The 18,052-nt window shown below is 34.2% G+C and overlaps 1 long non-coding RNA gene across 1 annotated transcript in view; it reads left to right on the plus strand.

Moving 5' to 3' along the window:
• Positions 1-16,793, plus strand: part of LOC143684909 (uncharacterized) — a 54,337-nt gene extending 37,544 nt beyond the window's left edge. The window contains exon 3 of the long non-coding RNA XR_013176268.1: positions 16,546-16,793. This is a non-coding gene — a long non-coding RNA (uncharacterized LOC143684909). The remainder of the gene's footprint in view (positions 1-16,545) is intronic.
• The last annotated feature ends 1,259 nt before the right edge of the window (positions 16,794-18,052 follow it).

Consider the following 18,052-nt stretch of genomic DNA (forward strand, 5'->3'; position numbering starts at 1 on the left):
TGTAACAAGTCCAGGTATTTCTCTCAGTCTTCTTGGTGTTTGCAAATTACAGCTATATAGATTTTCATTTGTCCCCCTTTAAAGGAGACCAATAAGGGTGCGCCATGGTGGCTCAGCAGGCAAGAATGCTTGCCTGCCATGCCAGAGGACCTGGGTTCGATTCCCAGTGCCTGCCCATGTTGAAAAAAAAACTACAAAGGAGACCAATAAGTGAAGCTGCCTGGAGGTTAGGGTAGTTCACGGTGGCATGGCTGAGAAGAGGTGAGGGCAGGATTAGCTGAAGGAATAGGAGCTGCCACTTAGTGGAACCAGAAGCTGAAGGGGGTGAGAATGCAGGGGTGCCTCATACCTGGGTTGTGAGCTGATCGCTCTTCTGGCCCTGACTTCTTACCGTCCCTCACTCCCCTTCTCTAGACCGCAGAGAGTCTGGGCCTGTAAGGCTTGTGGAAATTCTGGCTTCTGCAGGAAGCCAAATCTTCCCAGTGTTTCTTTACCACTTCAGGATTGTGATTTTGTAAAACTGAAAATCATTCTATTTTTGCTGTTTCATTTGTGGTATCATCTGGTATATTTGTAATATTATTTATTTTGGATTTCCTACACCTCTGTTTCAAAATAAACCTACTACACTTTTATTTCCATATAAATTATAATTTAGTAATCAAGTTTCATACCTTGAGTGATAGAATGGCTTTCCTATAGCTATTACCACAACCAGCTCCGTAGGGCTAATGAGGAAGTTTCCCAACATCAAAGTTCCTCAAATCACAGGGTGATATAGACTCAGTTATTCCTACAATTCTCTGTTGGGGATTATAAAGTTTAGTTTATAATGCCACAGCTTCCTTACACACGAGACAGACTCCATCACGAATGTACAAGCATCTTTCCTAGTTGTCCCTTGATATCTTCCCTGTTATCAAATCCAAATCCTGCCTATTCTAAGGAGCAACATTAACTGAACTATTATGGTATGTATTAACTAATAGCAATATTAAATGTAAAATGATAGTTTATATAAGTTTTATGGATCAGTATATATGTATCTCATACTTTTGCAAAATAACTTTAAATGATGTGTGTATATTATATATGTGTGTAAGAATAAGAATGGTATGTAATGAAGACATATAATCAGGTTCCAATACAATGTTTGATAGTATTTTGTATATATTAGTCTCTGTGTTTTAGTTTCTTGTCTTTGAGATGGGCATAATTGCATCTGTTTTATATTTTATTGTATGTGTTTGATATGATTGTTTAAAATGTGCTTGGAAACTATAAATTATTTTTCAAAATCAAGAATTGTAGTAAAGTATCATAATATATAATTTCAATCCTTGGATATTTCTAACGATGTTGAAAGGCATGCTGTTGGTTACATAGCTAACAGAGCTTAACCGGGTTTCTTCTTTCCCTTGGCAGTAGATGTTCTAAGGAACCAAGTCTGCATAACTTTTATGTTTGTGATTCTACCCATATATGTTGTAAAAGTTTAGAATAGATTAGAACAAACATTTTAAAGGCCAAATAGAGGAAACAAAGTAAAACCTATACTTTAAACGTAATGCCAAAATGGTAAATTAAAAACAAAAAATATTTTACTGATTTGAAGTGTAGTGATACATATTTATATCTGCATTGAGTGAAACTTCCTAAATGCTATAATTACTGAATTCATCTTATCTAGAGAGAGAAAGAAATAAAAATAGATGAATATAAATGCCTCTGGGATTTGTCAGGCACCAACTGAGTTAAGAAATTTTAAAAATGTTTCATGTGGAGTCTAACACCTAATTAGCCAGTAATGTTATGGCAGTTTACCCAAAATTAATCAGCAAATCCCCATTAATGCCTGCTGATTTCCTTATGAATTCCACTTAGTATATGGCTTTTTGGATAAAAAGAAAAGGAAAAATTCACCTGTAAACTTCTTGATAACATGATAATTCCAGATAATTTGAACAAGGGAATGTATTGACTTTCACTGTTGTATATAAAAGAAGAAATTATTTTTTATAAGATGAGTAAATTGCTTTTTTCAGTTATTTATTCCATTATATACAAATTCAGTCTTATGATTGGTCTTATGATTAGTTGGCCTGAGAATGGATTAGAAGTTTCCTTAATTCTCTTCATACCTTTTTATACTGTGCATTTTACTCCTTAAGTATGGATTTAAGTAAACTAAATAAAAAGAGCAAAAATCAATAGTTTTTCTTGCTAAATACCTTTCTCTTTGGAAAACACAAGGCATTAATCATTGAAGGGGAAGGAAAGGATACTTATTCAAAACATGGATTTTGAAGTCAGAAAACATCAAAAGTAAATCTTAACTTCCCCACTTACTCTCTATGCAAAATTATACAAATTTATGATCTCTGTCAGTGAGTATTTTCTTATTTTGTATGTAATATACCTTATCTCTAATTAATGTCTTAAGGATTAAAGTATGTAAGTAAATGTCTTAACATAATGTCTGGTGTATATAGTAAAGGCTCAGTAATGTCCAGCTAGCTACTATGACTACTATTGTTTTTCAAAATATATTAAACTACTAATAGAAAACCTATTAATAAAATTTGCCATTTACCTATCAGTCAGCTGAGTTCATAAAAGTAAATTAAATTGTCTGTCAATAGCTGTATAATCATCAAGGTGGCTTTTTATATGAATGTGTACAATACAGTCTTAGATATATATATATATATCTAGAACCAAAAATAGTAGGCGGTTAGTGGATTTTAGGAGAAAAAAGTAAAATCCATTAACATGAAATTGGACATTCAATAGATACTATTTCATTCTTAGAACTGAGTATTGAAAATGAAGGTCAACGATTCAACTGTGCATACTTCAACTAAAATAACTTCTTCAAAAGGTCATCATCCCTCTCTCTGGACCCCCAGAGACAAAATATCTTCAATTTTTCACTAAATCTCAAAAGCCTTAAGTAATTTCAGCAACAATGCTAAGTACAAAGTCTAATCAAAATCAATTATAAGTGTATTCCATTCTGGGGTAAAATTCCTCTCTGTCTTTGGATTTCTGAAACCCAGAAAACAAGTTTACAGCTTCCAAACTCTTAATAAGGGAAAGGCATAAGATAGGTATTACTGTTCCAAAAAGGAGAACGTTTAAGGAAACAGGGGTCATGGGTCTCATATTTCTTCCAAGAGTCTCTTCAAAACCATCTAGGATGGCATCTCACAGTTCTTTTAACCTCTACCAATTACCCAATTCCCAACTATTTTCACATTTTTAAGTATTTGTAATAGCAGCACCAAGTTCCATACCAAGAAGTGCCTTAGTTTCCAGGCTACTATGACAAATACTAGATACATCCTAATTCAGTTGGCCACACCTTAACTAAAACAGCATCTTCAAAAGATCCTATTTGCAAATGGGTTCACACACACAGAGATATGGGTTAAAATTGAGGATGTACTTTTCTTTGTTCCTGGATATATAATTCAATCTGTCACATATCTTATGCCAAGGAAGCAAAAAGTACATTTAACTTAAAGTAACATAATGAAACAAAGCATGGTGTACTAATTATTGACATCAGAGAAATGATCTTTTAATATATTTAAATAAAAGGAAGTGCTGTTAACTTGAGAAAGGAAACAAGACTACAAAAAGTAACCTAGCAGGAGCCATTCCAAAATACTATTGTAATAATCTTTAAAAAATACATTGCTCTATTAAAAAAAAAAACACAAAACTAAAAACTCAAACAAATATTGTTAATATCAACTTTTCAAAGTTATTGAAATTAACCAAAGGCTTCCACCACCTGAGAAATGTTTTTCAAGAAAAATGGCTGAATCTCAGCCAGAAAAATAAGTTCTGTGGCATTTTAACTTGCTTTATTCTCTTCCACATTTCCCCAGTTCCATGGTAGCCATGAAAACCAATAGCCATACAGTCCCAGTAACCAAAGAAGGCAACAGCCTAGCAAACATTGGAGAGTACAGAATGGGTTAGGTGATTCTTAAAAGTCCTAGTCCCAAAGAATCGTCACTAGTTCTTCTGTCAGGCATAATCACCCATTCTCAGGAATAGTATTCATTTGAATAGACTCTGAGTGTAATCATTGTGAACAGCTTTTACCTCAAGGTATTTGTTAAAATAAATTCATACATACAGTACACACACACACACACGCACAACCTCTTTTAAAAAGGGTGGTAGACTGTTTAGTTCATGGCATTTAAGGATATGTATGTCTCTTCTCTGGCTGACTGATAAACTAATCAAGGGAGACTGTAATGTGCATATAAAACAAAAAAAATACAAACTTCACATAATTAGTTCAGTAAATTCACTAAGCAAAGAGCAGAACAATAGCAACAACAATGCAACTAACCAATAATGAATGTTAGCCATTGCAATAACACAAGAAAAGGAAATAAAAGGTATATAGATTTGGGAAGAAAGAAATAACTCCGTCTTTGTTTTCAGAAGACATGATTACCTATGCAGAAAAACTGAAGGAATCAATGACAACAGCAACAATCAAAACTCCTATAATTAATAAATGTATTTAACAAGGGTGTAGTATGTAAGATTAGCATAGAAAAGTCAATTGCTTTTCTATATACCAGTAATGAAAAATTTGGGTTTGAAATTAGAAAGCAAAACCATTAACAGTAGCATGCAGTTAAAAATATTAATAAATAATACACATTTATTGCATGATATTTAGATTCAATGATAAATTAGATGCAGAGAAACAGTTAGTAAATGGGTCCTTGAGAGTCTAATGATGTGTTTCATGGCTGGGAATAAAATAGGAAGAGTATTAAAGATACTGGCTGCTCTGTCCAGATCACCCTTAAAGGGAGAATTTTCATCCAGCTTCTAGAAGTGCTGTCATCCCTTCAGAGGTTAGCTCAGCAAAAAGAGACCCTGCTGAAAGTCATGCCCTTTTTCAGAATGATCCATATGCTATGACTGACCTAGGTAGGGTTACATAAAGGTATGATCACCTTGACCCAATGCCAGTTATCACAGTCTAGATAAGATGAATCATCAACAGTATACTCCAGAGGCTATTAAGCAAAGGAAAGCTAGTGAACCACAAGAACTGAGGAACTTATAGGAGAATTAGTCATTTTTTTTTGAAAATACATTTTGCTTGAATTTGAAATAGGAAAATTCTAAATTCCATTGATTATGAACAATGGTCGTGGAAGGAGCTATAGGTGGAAACTACTCATATACAAACATATTGAGGTGGGGAAGAGTGAATGGGAAGCAGAGGGGGGTCTATCCTTGCAGAGGGAAGGGTTTAAAGTTGGAATGTGATTAATACCTAAGTCAGTGAAAGTAAAAAGCTGGCTAAGGTAGAAACATTCCCCACCATTCCAATTGCTGGAGTTATAGTTGCTTACTTCACTAAACCTCAGGTTACTCATTCAGCACGCATATACTTGCCTCCACAAAACTGCTTAGGGAAATCACCTAGCACTTCAAGAAAGTGGAAGTCAAAATTAAGGCATAAAGAATCAAGCTTGACTGACCACAATGCTTATTTGAATGCTTAAATTTATGATATTTTCATGTAATGACAATAGTTTTCTAGTAAAATGACAGCAACTTGTATTTTCCCAGAATCACTGGTTATATTTTATAAAAGAAGATGTTGCTTGCTCATCCTTTTAGAATATCTCAATAATTTTCATCAACGTTAGGAGGTATGAAGTATAAATTTTGATTAATAGCTAATAATGAATGCAAAGTGCATTTATTTTCTAGTGCCTTACTAATTTTAGTACCACTCAGCTATTTTGTTCCACAAGAATAGAAATACATTTTATGGTCTCCCCATAGTGTTCTAAAAGTATATGTTGTGAGTAGAAATATAAAACATTTCCCGAAAGAGAATCTCTTGATGGTGTTTTTAACCTTCTCTTTGTACATTGTGCCATGATGAATATAATATGTCTTTCTACATTAATGATTGATAGCTATAATTCTATTTAAAATGTCATTTATTCCAAACATAAATTAACATTAAAAGAAAGTACCTATTAATTCATTTTATTTTCATGGGTAGTTCTTAAGTTAAAATTCATTGAGAAATGGAATGAAAGGTTTGGAAAATAAATTAAACTGTATATAACTGAGTGTTCAAAACTCTTTCTCAATATCCCTCAAAAGTGGTTAATCAGATTGCGCTTAAACATTATTGAATTAATGAAAACTCACAACAGCTTGATTCTTATAAACAATATGCTTTTAAAGCTTTTTGGATAATGACATTATGGCTGTTATATTGTAAGGAAATTGCATTGCTTAAATATCTTTCTGCTATTTTTACATGCTAATGGATTTGGACAGAAATGGAATTTTGGGGCCACATTATTTCCTGCTGATTATTCCTGTATTTAATGATATTAGCTCTTTCAACTATCTGAAGTTGATTTCCTGTTCACTGCTCCACAGTAATCTTTTCATTTTGATGGGTACATTCTATGTTTCTTTTTCTTTTCTTTTTGATCTTTTAAAAGGAATTTATTGGTAGTGATTTATGAATAAGATATCTGCTTAAAGCATATGGATTCCTCCTGTTGTAAAATATCAGATTTTTAAAAATATTTTCCACTTGATTACTGAAATTGTTTCATCATATCATTTGCAATAAAGGTACAAGTTTAAACCAAAACTGTATTGACTGGAATTATTAAGATGTGTAGATATGGAAAAGTCAGAAACATAGGTTGAGATGTTTGCCTCTTTCTCCTTTTATGAGTGACCACAGAGACTCATGGGAAGGAGCTAACACCCAGCAAGAGATACAGTTTACATGAACCTATTTATCTGAAGGTCAAATGGAAGAGGGGGAGGATTTTTCTGAGCACAGTATCAAGTGTTAATTGAGATTTTCTTGTGACGTAGTCACAGAATTCATGCCTGAGGCACTGTAAGGTATCTGAAATAAAATTCAGGTAAAAATGAAAAGAATGTCTGACCCTAATTTTCATAGTCCTTTCCCATTATATGAATAGACCTTATCTGCTTAGTTCACTGCTTTTGAATAGAATCTAAAACAGAGCTGGTGAATGCTTAATAAACATATAAAAAAATTAATAAATTATTCCTTTAATTCATTATTTGGGAGATTTCTTAACATATTTGGAAAGAAGAAACAAAAACACTTAGCAAAGCCAGTCAATATTAAATGTCATCATAACATGCAGCCATCATGGGCAGTAGAGCTGGCTGGCACCTTAGCAGCATCAGAAGCAGAGGTATTGTGCTTGGCAATGGCCACAAGCATTGTCTACCCTGGACTTCACCATTTTGGAGTCTACAGTAAGGAGAAATAGCACTACAATTAATTGAATCTAGAAGAAGCAAAGTGGTTGATTCTAAGGAGCAGGCCTAGAGAAAGGGTTCAAGAAACTTCCCAGAACTTCTAGAATTATTGAGGAATGGGTGGTGGCATATAGAGGTCTCTCAGGATAAATTCCCATTTTCTGGTTTATTTCTCTGTTTTTCTTTCCAAAATAAAGTTGTAGCAGAGGAAACATATGGATAGTCCCACTGGTTATCTTCCTTATGTTCTAATAGTTGGTTGCTCCAAACGCTTACCAGCTGAATATTTACGATCTCTCTGTAAAGTTTCCTAGTCTCTTCCTTTCTCTCTGTTCATGTTTTAGTCATTTTTTTCCTGCTTATTCAATATGTTTCACAAGTTTATATTTTACTGCAAATTTTCTTTGTTTATCCTTTGTAATATGGATTTGACCTTATTATTTTGCTGCATTCAATTTGTATAAACTAATCTTATAGGGCTCTATGGCTATTTCAATTTTGTTGAAGTATGGGAAATAATAAACAGTTGAAATTTTAGATATGGACTTTTCAAAATTGTTGCTATATTGTTTATTATAATTTTTACTTTGATTCAGACCATTCAGTGTGAATGAATATTAAACAATGGTTCTTTTTTATTTCTTACTTGTATAGTCTATGGTAGTTTGTCCATTTCTTAAAAAAAAGCAGAATTAATCTGCTCAAAGTAATTTTCGTGTTTTAGTTAGCATCACATAATTATTCATTGATATAGTAAAAAAAAAAAGTTTACAAATTCCAGACTGTATATTTCCCTCTTAATCTCTTGCATTGCAGTTATCTCACTATGTAATTTTTAACTTTTTCTGACATTTTTTCTTTGTTAACTGCAGATGACTTTCTTGCATTTTTCACTATATGTGATTTTTTTTTGGTTCAAGAATTTCATATACATGAAATCATAAAGTGTGTAGTCTTGTATGGCTAGCTCCTTTCTCTCAATATAAGACTTTTTGAGATTCATCCAAAGCTCTTTATTCATAGCACTAATACAAATTATTTTTTAATATTAATTTGTCTGATCTTTTGAATAACATTTGCCTCCTCAATAAGACGGTAAACTTCATGAGCCATGAAGGATTGAACAAATACACTATGTAACTTTTTGTATCAATCTTTTTTCATGCAACAAAGTTTTGAAGATACATTGTATCACTTTCTTGCTTTAGACTCTACAGACTTAATTTGCTCTCTCTTTCCTAGTGAAGGTATCAAGTCGTCAATGTTAAGCCTTTCTATTTTTCTAAGGCGAGCTTTCAAAAGTATACATTTTCCCTCTTAGATATCATCACGTTCAAAGTTTCATAATTTTCACTGTAATTTTTGCTGACTCAAGGGTTGCTTATCAATGTGTAGCTTAATTTCAAAAGATTTTGGGATTTTATGGTTATTTGAAATGATTTCACCTATAATTCCATTTGTGCAGAGTGACCACATTATAATATTTCAAACCTTTGATATTTATGAAGACTTTGTTTTATGATGCAGGCTATTTTTATCTTAGTGAGTGTTTCTTATGCACTTGATAAATTTGTGTGTTCTGCAGTCATCGAGGATATTGTTCTTTAACTGTTAATATGGTTTGATTAGTAAATTATGTTGTCCACCTATTCTATATCCTTACTGAGTTTTTTCTCTGTCTTATCAACTATTAAGAGGGGGGGTATTAAAATCTTCAGTTACGTTTGAAGATTTTTCTATTTATCTATTTATTTGTCAGATTTTGCTTCCTTTTGAAACTCTTTTATTAGGCATTGTTGTAGTTGCTAGCTGCCAGGATGTAAGATCCGAGAAACAGAATGTGTTTTCAAAAGGGGAATTTAATAAGTTGCAAGTTAACAGTTTTTAGGCTGTGGAAATGTCCCAATTAAAGTAAGTCAATAGAAATGTCCAATCTAAGGCATCCAGGACAAGACACCTTGCTTCAAGAAGGCCGATGAAGTTCAGGGTTTTTCTGCCATCTGGAAAAGCACATGTTGAGCACAGCATCATCTGCTATCTTTCTCTCCAGCTCCCCAGGAGACGTTTTCCTTCTTCAGCTCCAAAAGTCACAGGCTGGTAGACCCTCTGCTTTATGATTCTGCGGTGTTCTGAAGCTTTCTCCAAAACACTTTTTCTTTTATAGGATTCTATAAACTAATCAAGACCCACATAGAATGGGTGAAGACATGTCTCCATCTAATCAAATTTAATATCCACAATTGATCGAGTCACATCTCCAAGGAGATAACCTAATCAAGCTTCCAACCTATAGTATTGAATAGGGATTAGAAGAAGCCATTGCTCTCATATGATTGACTAAGATTAAAACACGGCTTTTCTAGGGTACATAAATCCTTTCAAAGAGGCATAGGCACATATATTTTTCTTCTTGAGTTTACCTATTAGTGTATCTCTTTACTTCTGTAAATGTTTGCCTTAAAGTCTACTTTGCTCATAGTGATATAGTCATATCAGCTTCAATATTCCTACAATTTGCATGGAGTTTTATATTCTATCCTTTCACTTTCAATCATATCTATGTCTTTACATTTACATTTAATTAATTAATTTATTTATTCTGTGTGTGTGTGTGCCTTTACATTTAAAGTGCAACATATAGTCAGGTTATGCATTCTTATCACTTTTGACAATCTCTGGATTGTAATTGGTGTGTTTACTTCATTTATCTTTAATAGTTGGTTTTAAGTATGCTACCATTTTACTGTTTGCGTTCTATTTATCCTAATTTTTACTTCCATTTCTACATTTTTGCTGTGATAAGATGTATAATGCCTTCCCCCACCCCCTGCCAAAAAAAAAAAATGTTTATGTGTATAGGTCCCAATCCCTGGAACCTGTTAATGTTAGCTGATATGGGAATAGAGATTTTGCATTTGAGATTAATGTTAAGGATCTTGATATGTGGAGATAGTATGGATTACTCAGTGAGCTCAGTGTAATCACAAGAATTCTTATAAATGGGACACAGAAAGATTAGTATCAGAGGGAAAAGATTCCAGGATGACAAAAGCAGAGATTGGAGTGATGAAGCCTGAGAATGAGGCATGCAGTGTCTAGAAGCTGGGAGAGGCAAGGAAGGAATGCTCCCTTAGAACCTGCAGAAGGAACCAGCTTTGTTAACACCTTGATTTTATCCATTCAAGATTTATTTTGGACTAATAACCTCCAGAACTTTAAGAGAATACATTTGTTTTGTATTAAGCTACTGAGTTTGTGGTAATGTTACAGCTGCAACAAAGACGAATACACATGCCTTCATTTTTGGTTTACTTAATCAGAACATTTTCTATTCCAATTTAATTAATTCTCAATTTTGTATTTATAACTTCTCTTTATTTTCATAGTGTTGTTCTAGTGATTAAGTTATCACTAGATAACTCTTCTTAACGTTATTATTTTACACTTCATATAAAATAAAAAAGCTTACAATAGTATTTTTGTGCTATTGTTTTCATGCTTTATATTTACATCTATTATGCATCCCATAGTGATATAATTGTTGCTATAAACCGTCGATTGTATTTAAAAAAAAAAAGAAGCTAAAACAAGTCTGTTTTGCTTACCAACATAGTTCTCATTTTAAGTGTCTTTATTTCTTTAGATCCAAGTCCTTCCTGGCAGCGTGTTCATCCATCTGAAAAACTTCCTTTGGTGTTGATTATAATACACTTAATGAAATTTCTCAGCATTGGTTTATCTATAATGTCTATTTCATTCTCATTTTTTAAAAAATTTTGCCCTCAATTTTTAAACATATTTTCACTGGGTAAAGAATTATAAATTAGTAACTATTTTTCTTTCAGAAATTTAGAGATATCACTACATTGTATTTTGGCCTCCACTGTTTCTGAGTAGAATACTCTTCACGCCATATACCTTTAAATGTAATGTATATGTGCTTCATTGTTCTACTGTAATGTATAGTGCTTTCAAGATTTTTCTTTCTTCGTAGATGGTTTGCAGAAGTTCCATAGTGATGTGTCTCTTTTTCCTATTTAGAGCTCACAGTATTCTTGTACTTGTTTTGTTTTTGCATGGGAATCAAACCTGGGTTTCTGGCATGACAGGCGAGAACTCTGCCTGCTGATCTACGCTGGCCTGCCCGATTTTTTTCACCAAGGTTGGAAAATATTCAGCAATTATTTCTGCAAATATATTTCCTTGCCCCATTCTCTCACTTCTGCAATATGGGGCTCCAATGATATCCACGGGAAGCTTTTTTTACCCCCTTACACTTTTCTTTGATAAATTGTGAATGTAGAAAATTCTAAGGAAATAGTTATATGGACAGGGTGGGTTCTATTGCCTGTGAATAGATACAGATTTTTAGAGTAGTCATTTTCAACAAAGATAAGCAGTGTTCAATAATTCAGAATAACTTTGAAATTTTACATGTATTTTTTATTTTGATTAACCTTGTGGCTGTAACATTTGTAAAATGAAGTTATTTTTACCTTTTTCCATTGACCTTATTCATCTTTAGTGAGGGATTAGATTAAAAGTGCAATGAACATTTGTGCTGATATAATAATAATCATGTTAGGTCATATATGTAAAAGACGCTTTCCAGTTAGCAATGACATAGAGATCACAAACTATTACAAGGAATGGAAAGCATAGAGCCCTTGGGAGTATTGGGAGTATATCTGCCATGCTAAGTGCTGCCTAACTACTTCATACTTTAAAAATAACTGTTAAAATATTTTAATATTTATTTTGACTAATCCTATAGCATACAGTTCCAATTGTTTATTGTTGATCTTTATGATATTGTCCTCATGACACCCAATAAGCTGAAATCAAACCCACCCTAACCTAACCATCAAATAATTCCATTTATTCATCATTTCCACACACATATTCATATGGAGACAGGGTGAAGAAAATACATGCTTTTCTTGTTTTTATAGTTTATAATAAATCAATCAATGAATCAAAATCTACCTTTAAGGTATAAGTTACATTATTTTAATCCCACCTTTGCTGTCACTCAGTGGTTTCTCTGGCTTCTCGTTGCTCAAATAATGAGACTATTTCCTCACTGTGATATGCATTCCATAAACCATAGCTATCTCCAGTAGCCATATGAGTACTGGGAGTTTCCAAATATATTGAAATCTCTCCTCAATTTTGGAAGTTTCCACAAGGTGCCAAAAACTTTTTATTTCCCTCCATTCTTTACTTGACCAACTAATTAATCCTATCATGTTGTGGTAGATGCTGATATGTGCCCACCAGATATCTTTTCAGGAATGAAAGACCTACTACCTCAGCTAATTGGGGTGCTTCCAGCAGAAAGTCCAGCTGCTAGCCCCACACAGGGATTGCCTCAATTGAAGGAATTCCTCACCAAATTCATATCTTCTTTTCAGGGTGCCCAGCATCTAATGACTCAATAATGTGCAAACACAAAGACCTGGCTACTGCAAATGCATCACAGATCAGTTTCATTCTTACTTCCCTTCCATAAGTGTTAATGCTAAGAATACTCCCTAATAAACTTCCTGATACTAATCTCCATCACAGAGTCTGCTTCTGAGGGAACCCAAATAGAAGACATTCCATCATTAAACAGCACTGTAATTTGCTCTCTATTTTCTTCAACTCTTTACTGTAGAGTCTATGGGTTTTTGAACCTCATAGCATTTGAAGTATCTAGCATCTATTCAATCATTCTCATTACTTTGCCATTTCTAGCATGTAAAGACTAGTAATATATGAGAAGAGATGGGCTAGAGGGATATGATAAAGACTTCTAAGTAAAATGAAACATTTTGAACCCACCCCTTCCCACTTTAAAAGACATTGTGGAAGTGTACCTAAGAAAAAAGGCCTCCCCACCATACTCCAAATGAGGTGTAATATGAATATTTGGTTAAGTGAGATATACAGAAAGGTGGGTTTGGTAATTTTCATTTATCACAATTATCTATCCTAAATTATTCTTGAATAACAATAATAATAAGAATAATAATTCTTATTATTCAAGAATAATAATTATTCTTGAATAATAAGGATGTATTAACTTGAATACATCCTTCTTTGATTATACCAGCATATGCCAGTTTGAAACTATTATATACCCCTGAAAAGCCATGCTTTAATTCTGATCCAATCCTGTGGGACCAGTCCTATTGTTAGGGTGGGAAAATTTGATTGGATTGTTTCCATGGAGATGTGACACACCCAATGGCAGGTTTGACCTTTGATTATTTGGAGATGTGACTCCACCCATTAAAGACGGGTCTTGAGTAGTTTACTGGAGTCCTTTAAAAAGAGAAACATTTTGGAAAACTCCAGGTGTAGACGCTTGGAAAACAGTTTATTCAGAACCAATAAAACCAATACAAGAACCAGACATTTGGAGATGTAGAAGTAAAATGCCTCCAGGGAAGCTGTTTGAGACCAGAAGTCAAAGGACCAGTAAAATCCCAGCCACATGCTTCCCAGCTGACAGAGGTGTTCTGGACTCATTGGCCTTTCTTGACTCAGAGCATCTTTTCCTGGATGCCTTAGTTTGGACATTGTTATAGACTTAGAACTATAAACTTGTAACTTAATAAATTCCATTTTGAAAAGCCATTCCATTTCTGGTAAATTGCATTCTGGCAACATTTAGCAAACTAATACACAGCCCAAAGCAACAGTTCTTTTCTCTCCTTTCCTAATATGTACAAAATTGAAACCATTTCTTTTGTACCTTCTTGTTCATTCATGATCTCATGTCTGCTTAACTTTAGGTGGTTAAATAAGGTATATTAAACTTGCTTCCTCCAAGTGATTAGAGATAAGTTTGTTGCTTTTCTCGGGCAATGAACATAATTATGGGATCAGCAAAGTAGTTTAATAGCTATGTTTAGCTTTATTACTTGATCCTAAGTAATTAGCTCAAGAGCAATAGCTGGAAATGTAGAAGATTTAGTTCAATTAGACATTAAATTAAAATGTTTTATGTATTCTATCAGTGGTAATTGCTAAAGAATTATTAGTACTTTAGAATTATATTATATTTTGACCAAACATTTTCTACTGAATGGAAAATTTGAAGAATTTCTGCTTTCTCTAAATTTCTTATCAATTCTGTTTCTAATTGAGACATATAATGCTGCTTCATTTGGCTGGTAATTTTGATAACAATTTACATTGTTTAAATCAAGGTATCTAATTACAATATCTTGGACTTGGTCAGTATTTTCAGCAAGCTGAACTTGATTCTGTTTCTCTAGAGAACCCTAACTAATCCAGCCCCAAAACTGAAAATGTAAAAAATCACGTTGCCTGGCAATGTCCATTATATTGTAGTAAGGATGGTTACTTATGATAATTAGTGCTAATGAAACCTCCCACAATCATCTTTGTAAATCTTAATTTTTTTAGTTAGGTTTGCCTTCTGTTCACAGTCCTTGCTACTGCAGTTGGTCCTACGGCTCTAACTGGTACCTCTTTCCTTGAAACCCATTCATCTTTGCAATTCATTCAGGTTGTTTTCCTAGTGGGAAGCAACACAGACCTTTACCTATGCATGGTCAGAATCTTTGGCTACTTTGCTCTCATCAAACCATCATTGATCAATTTTATTTTCACCAGGAAATGCCCAAATGAAGTCCTTGAATTCCAAACATATACTTCTCAGAGCGATTATATAGTTGCAATGATGGCTACTTATAATAATCCGGGCTAATGAAACCCTCTCACCCCCACCACTATCTTTGTAAATCTTTAATTACTTATTTTTTTTTACTTAGTTAATTAAATTTACCTTCTGTTCTACCATCTCAGGCTACATGGTAGTTTCAGCTTCAGAGTCAATGGAAACACTTCTATTTGCCCTTATGTGAACATTCCCTCCACTAGGGAATGATCCAGTAGAATTTAGAGTTGTAGGAGGAAAGGGAAGCAAAAACAAAAATCTTCAAGTCAATCACTTGGATGATGTTAAGAGTTTATCCTCTGACCTCAAGTACTTGGTCCCACAAACTGTCCATGCATTTTAATTTTTGAAACTCACAGAAATAAATAGAGTATATTGGCTCAATGCATAAACCACATCCTAGAAGATAGTATCTCATGCCTGACCTGAATTTTGCATAGTTCTTTTCAATGCTTTGGCAGGTTATTGCTTCCAGTAGATGTAGTAAATATTAGGGCCAGTGAGTATCATGGTCATATATAAAACACCACATCACCTTTGGCATAAAATTATCTTTCCTGAATTGAAGTAATATTATATAAGATACTATATCAATATATCAATCATTATTGAGGCTCTCAGATAGAGAAAGAAACAGAAAAAAATCAACTGGAAAAAAGCCAGCCCATCTCTGGAATATATATAAATTCCACTGTGTATATATGCATAATTGAAGGGTTCCAAAGTGATAAATCTGCCACTAAGTGACCGTGCCTCCACTCTTTGCAGACATGCGATAGTGGAAAGCTCAGATTTGCAAAGTGTGAGTCTTTGCTACATTGTCCTCTGTCATGATGGCTACTCCATTTATAGGTCCATTTGCAAGCACCAGGGTGGCCAAGTGCAGAGACAGACATTAGTTGATCACGATGAGCACTATAATGGTTGAGTTTCCTACTCTGTGGCAGATGTTCTTTGATGGGTTTTGAATTGAGACACAATAACTACATACTCTCTGTCTACTTTGCAGGTGCCTTCATACGTCTTTTCTCTTTACCTCAGATCTCTTAACTTTGTTTATTCCAGGCCCTGGACAAATCAGTCAAATTATTTGCCCCTTCCCAGAAGTATATATATATATATATATATATATATATAGGTATCTCAATGTACATTTTGTTCCACACAAAGTAAACAGTGACTTCACACTGCCTCCCATTTTGCCATCTCAGAGTATTTCCCCTCACCAGTGACCTATAAACTACTCCTCATCCCAATTGGGGGCTATACAACATCAGTCCATTATGAGCTGATCTTTCTATGAACTCGGCATTAGTTTGTTTCTCCATTGTCTGATGGACATAAGAAATCACAGAAGCTATGGGTGTGAACTTAGAAGAATCTTTGTTGTAACAGAGAATGGTGATAGGGAGATATGGTTCCCTTGTTTACATAAGCCCTCTCAGAGTTATCCATCTGAAAGACTGGAAACTGAGGCTTGTCTAAAAATAATCATATTCAAGGGTTTTACCTCCTCTCATTTTCAGGCTATGTTTGTACACTGGCTGAATATGCTTCAAGAAGAGTGAAGATAATTCCTAGACAGAAAAGACCATCTGGCATGCCCATGAAGTGGGCGGCAATCAGCTTGGAACTGAGTTCCCAGGAACTGTTTGGCAGCTGCAGCTGAGCTCCGAGCTGGGCTGAGCAGATTTGATACAGAAAATCAAAAGTTAAGTGATATACTGACCATCCTTTCTTTATGATAACTCTATTAAAATTATAATAAATTAATAAATCCACATAAATGAGTGAAGTGTGGAGTGTGAGGCATCAGAAAATTTAAAAATTGTGATAAATTTCAGGAAAATCTCATCTTTAGAAAGCAATGCAGCAGTAAAATTATAGGATAAGAAATATCTGCATGAATTAAATTTTCCCAATCCTAGTTACCCGACCCTAATTTGCTCAAATTATTTGTGATTTGCTGTTTTCTTGGAAATTTACAGTTTATAACAGGCAGCCCTCATAGTTGTAACTAATATTTTCTGGGGGAAATTTAGCAGATTTCTCTCTGTCCAAGAAAATCCATTACCTTGGAGGATAAATTCTTATGCTATGTAGATCTCAGAAGTTGGTTTCAGACTGCTAGAGTATAAGAGGAGAGGGTGATTTAAAGCCCAAAGCACATTTGAGCAAAAATTCTTGCTTGGGGAGCACATTGGACTTTGACCCATAAGATAATGTGTCAATTAATTCCATGAATTAGTCCCAAAAGGTAATGGACCAAAAAAGTGGTTAGGCACTTGAAATTTAAATAGACAGTATTGCAAATGAAGTTACTGGGATGCGTCCCCTGCCTACAAATTCTGGCTTATTTACATTCATACAATAAATCCAAGGCTTTCTCATAGATGAGGGTGGGATCAGTGGAGAGGAAATATTATTGGGTCCCTCCTAAACAAAGCAAATCTATAGCAATGTGAATTAGAGGTTGAACTTTTTAAAAATTAATTTTGTAAAACAGACTCAAGAAGCTTGTGCTTTCCAGATTAGTTCTGCCATCTGGGACACAGTGACTGATTATTTACTTTGGGCCCATTAATATCCTTCTGGAGACTTGAGACAGATAAAGGTATAGGTGCAATTAACCATGCATTGTGCTACTATGGGGTAAGATAGTTGATAAACAATAAAGTACAATAACAAATAGCCTGGATCACAGTATAAAAGCACCATGGATTTGATAAGGGAGTTTTGCTAAAAGACATTACATATCTATCTATATCAGTATCTGTTCTAGTTTGCTAGCCGCCGGACTGCAACACACCAGAGATGGATTGGCTTTTAATAAAAGGGGATTTATTTCATTAGTTCTTCAGAGGAAAGGCAGCTAACTTTCATCTGAGGTTCTTTCTTATGTTGGAAGGCTCAGGATAATCTCCACTGGCCTTCTCTCCAGGCTTCTGGGTTCCAACAACTTTCCCCAGGGTGATCCCTTTCTGCATCTCCAAAGGCCTGGGCTGAGCTGCGAGTGCTGAGATGAGGTATGCC

The sequence above is a fragment of the Tamandua tetradactyla genome, chromosome 1 (assembly GCF_023851605.1).
Source record: "Tamandua tetradactyla isolate mTamTet1 chromosome 1, mTamTet1.pri, whole genome shotgun sequence".
NCBI classification, from domain to species: Eukaryota; Metazoa; Chordata; class Mammalia; order Pilosa; family Myrmecophagidae; genus Tamandua; species Tamandua tetradactyla.